Raw genomic sequence first — 5,000 nt, 5'->3', positions numbered from 1 at the left:
GTGATGTAATTCATTCTCATTTATGTCTTTGTTCATCACAATGAATTCTTCTCAAACATGAAGAGTCTTAAAAGCAACAGTTATTGCAAGAATGATTTGCAACAAAGTAATTTCAGCAGAATTGTAAGTGTATATCAATATGTCATTCACGAACCCAGCAAGCGTACACACATCCATCCATAATTATGATATGATGTAAACCAGCTTCAACATCAATACACATATTTTGCCCCACTGTTTTAAGATAAATAGTTATTAATAACTGCGGTACCAGCGTGTGCACAATCCATTGCCTATCTTCTCTTTTTTGGGAGTATGTTATCAGCATCCATCTTCCGTTTCTGTTAATTTCGAAAAATATGCTCACTTGTCGAGTCAAAATACAATACGGAAAAGGATATAAACATATGTAGCGAGAACCAACCTTATTTGCAATGGTGTTCGCTTGTCAGATGCAAACGTTGACCCAGAGGCACATTGCATGGGTAAAGCAATAATCCAGACAACCTGGGTTCAGAAACTAAAGGATTAGAAGCAACATGTTATATGTCTGCTTATATCGATATTTTTTAAAGATGAATCGACTTTTTTCTTTTAGTCCGTGACGTCGTCTTTCTACCTTTGTATGTTTATATATATATATATATATATATATATATATATATACACACACACACATATATAAACACACACACACACACACATACACATACACATACACATACACATACATATACACATACACATACACATACACATACAGATACACATACACATACACATACACATACACATACACATACACATACACATACACGTACACATACACACACATATGTGTATATATATATATATATATATTTTTTTTTTTTTTTTTTTTTTAACAGCCATTCATTTCACTGCAAAACATAGGCCTCTCTCAACTCACTATTGAGAGGTTATATGGCAGTGCCATCCTTGCATGACTCACACATACACACACACACACACATATATATAAACACATTTCTTTATGGATCTTTTAGTTGCAAATAATATTAAATGTTGACTTTGGTTATTTACATTAAACTTTAATATGTAATATGACTAATATTGTGCCGAATTCTTGAAAGGATGAAGTTAAACTGATATGCATGTAACACAGCATACAACTAAAAGTCAGTATTCTTAGATATAAATATTGCAAATAGTGAAGGTAGTGAAACTAATGGATAAAAAGAAAAGCTGGTATAAACCTAAATACATACTGCAAAACTGCAACACGAAAAATAATATATACATATTTGGTATCATGACAACAAAATCGTTTTCTTTATAACATATTTTCATGCCAAGAGAAATGAAATAAATCAGAAGACGGAAGAAGTGATAACAAATGCTAAACACAATAGATAAAAAAAAAAAAAAAAAAAAAAAAATCGCATTACATTTTATAATGTATGTATAGGTACATTATTATAAATATACAATTAAACATTACGTTGTCATAACTAAGTTATCGCTCTAAAGGGGCAGCATCCCTTGCAACCTCAAAGAGATCAATTTCTTCTGCTGATGGATTTTGAATTTCTATGCATTCGCCATTAAGTTTTATATCAACTGCTCCTAGTTTTTCTTTTAGCGAAATATAGTTATGTAAGGCACATGCTGCACATATTCAATTTGGAATTTTACTTTCATGTCCGGAAATTTATTCGTTCATTGTTTAGTCAAGCTATTAAACTTGCTCAAACTGTTACGAGTGCACCACACACTTTTGAAAAATCGGTCACCGCATTTTTCTTTTTCTTTTTTCTTTTTTGTTGGGGGGGGGGGGGGGGTAATTCTTGACAGGTGTGGAACAAGCAAGAGAATGTGGTTTAACAATTTCTAAAGAAAATAATTGTTAGAAATTGTTGATACGTATTAAGTGCATCCATTCATACATACAAACGTACATTGTAGATACATATACATCTATACATGTACACGTACATTATATGTATGTATGTATGTGTGTGTGTGTGTGTGTGTGTGTGTGTGTGTGTGTGTGTGTGTGTGTGTGTGTGTGTGTGTGTTGCGAGCATGCGTATGTATGTGTGTGCACATACATATATACACCCAAAGAAAGAAAGAACCAAAAGCCATGGTTAAGAGACGAATTCATGCATTCATGGATGAAAGGAAAACATACAAAGATAAAGAGCAGAATTATAGGGATAAGAGAATAAGCGAAAGCATAAGAAGAATGGATGACTAAAAGATGCACGGAAATTAAACAGCTAAATAGGATTACCGAACAGATGTACGATAAAGTAGGGGAAATCACAAGCAAAATAAAATACAATAAGATGATAGCAGTAAAAGAAAATGGTTGGGCAGTACCCATGGGACTAAACGAAGTAAGAGATAGATGAAACGAGTATATTGGATAATTATATTAAGGTAAAAGAGAACCTACAAAATGATGAGGGCAAAACATTATAGAAGAAGATATAGAAGCACTAAACATGATAAAAAAGGGCAAAGCAAAAGGCGAAGACGGAATCAGCAGAAACGCTGGGGACACTTGGAGAATTTGGCATAAAAATCATGAAAGAGATAGCAAACAAGATCTAGAGTGCAGTAAAGTTAACAGAACAAATGTGTCAATTTTTATTCATAGTCATACCCAAGATCCAAGAAACACGAGAATGCAATAAACATCATGACTCGTCTGCCAAAAATAACTCTAAGGGTTAATACCAGCAGAATAATAAATAAAAGACCTGTAACTGCACTAGAATAGTAGTGATTTAGCAGATACAAAGATACAAGAAATCCATTCCTGTGATAAGCTTAGCACACAACATGATCGAGCTACAAAATTATATGTGCGTTCCGTAGACTACTAAAAAGCATTCAACAGTCATACACAAAGAACAAATAGATATGCTTACTAGAATAAAAGTAGATAGGAGAGATGTAAGATTGTCAAGAAACCTTAATTGGAAACAAGAAGCAACACTAAAAGTAAAAGGTGAGGCATCAGGTTGGCAGAAAATGAAAAGAGGAGTAAGGCAAAGGCGTGTGATGTCACCCGATTATTTACTCTGTTTAGCGAAATAATTGAGGGGGAGATCAATCACGTAAAGGGTGTGTCAGTAACTGGACGAAACATAAATAACATCAGATAAGCTTATGGCACCGTTCTGTTGGTTAAGTCAGAAGATCACCTCCAATAACTTGTGACAATTGTAACAGAAGCAGGTAAAATAATGTGGTTAACAGTAAACAAAAGGAAAAGTGTGATTATGGTAATCACAAAAAATGGGAAAACCCAAAATCAGCATAAAGGTAGAATGAAGATTATTAAAACAGCTTGTCCAGTTTTAGCTATCGAGGGAGCCTGAAAACATGGGATGGGAGAAGTGACAAAAATACAAAGGCTATCGATAACAAAACAACAATATGATAATGTAAAACACTTAATCACAAATACTAAGCTAACATTAGGGGCGAGAAGAAGATTTGTGAAGTATTATTATATGCATATGAGACATCGACCATCATTAAACAGATATAAAAGAAACTAGAAGCAACATAAATGTGGTTTTGGAGACGATCCCTGCAGATCGCATGGCCGGTAGGAACACAAAGGAAGAAGTATTACGCAGAATGGGGACAAGACGTGAATTAAAGGAAGTAATTAGAAAAGAGAGCTACGATTCGTAGGTCACGCAATGACAGAACAAATATCTTCCTCAGAGAGAATGTCGAAGGATAAAGATCAAAGGGAAGACAACGCCTAAAATACATTGATGGACTGCTGAGATCACCGGGAGGAAGAGTAACACTAGTACAGCTATTCAGAAAAGGGAATAGAAAAGACTGGCGTTCCATGGTGACCAACGTCCAAGTGGATACGATAAGCTAAGAAGAAGAAGAAGAAGAGGCAGAGGCAGAGGCAGAGGAAGAAAGAGAAAATGAAAATGAAAATGAAAATGAAAATGAAAATGAAAATGAAAATGAAAATGAAAATGAAAATGAAAATGAAAATGAAAATGAAAATGAAAATGAAAAATAAAAGAAGAAACAAGAGAGAGCAGTTAAATTAAGGGTAACTTTCGAGAAATTAAATAAAAAAAAACTGAAGCTATCTTTTTTATTACTTATATTCTACTGGGCTTACTGTATCATAGGAAACAATTAAGCAAGAATAACCTTTCGCCTATTTCATGTGTGAAATATTTAGCAATTTATTTGTCATTATTTTGTAATTGGTCAGTTGATCGAGATTTTTAATTGACTTTAAAGATATAATGTTCCGTAACTACTAGATAAACGCAATGAAGCAGAGAGCATAATTTATTTTTCACCCTGTGTAATATTTAAGCCTGCAATAAATCCTACATGCCTTGCAAGAGGTTTTTGCGTCCAGACTCGCGACTTGCATTAATATTTCTAGTTAACATTCATCAGCTTCATCTTGCGTGAATCAACTAGTTATGCATTTCCAAATGAACCGTTTCGTTTCCACCTTGTCATGCAAATTGTTTCTCATCCAATTTGCATGGCATTCACACAATCGAGGCGGGAGTGCAAAAGCTCTGACCTAAGAAAGGAAAAAATGTTTCACTGGTACTTTCTACTGGGATTCTGTTGTGCACGGTCAATAACCGCTGTGTATGTGTATATTTTTGTCCCCATGTTTGTGTTTTTATGTATTTTTGGTGCGCTAAATTGTATGAGTATGCATATGTCTGCATGTATAGATAAATGTTTATCAAGGAATGATTTTCGGCCAGAATGCCGGAATGTACCTCCCAGGAGAATAAAAGCTTCAAATGTTGAACGTGTCAGGAAACTAAAACTCACCAAAGGACTCTTCCCCACGCGCCGAAAATGCATGCGATCTTTCTCGCCTCCGAAGCTATCTCATTATTTTGCTCTCTGAACTACACCGACCTCAAAAGATGAAACATGGAGCGCTCCCTTTGTAGCTGTGTTCTTTGTTGGGACTGGTCGAGAGACAGAGAGAA

Source organism: Penaeus chinensis, chromosome 42 (assembly GCF_019202785.1).
Source record: "Penaeus chinensis breed Huanghai No. 1 chromosome 42, ASM1920278v2, whole genome shotgun sequence".
Classification (NCBI taxonomy): Eukaryota; Metazoa; Arthropoda; class Malacostraca; order Decapoda; family Penaeidae; genus Penaeus; species Penaeus chinensis.
The sequence above is the reverse complement of the archived record's forward strand: the minus strand, read 5'-3'. Positions refer to the sequence as shown.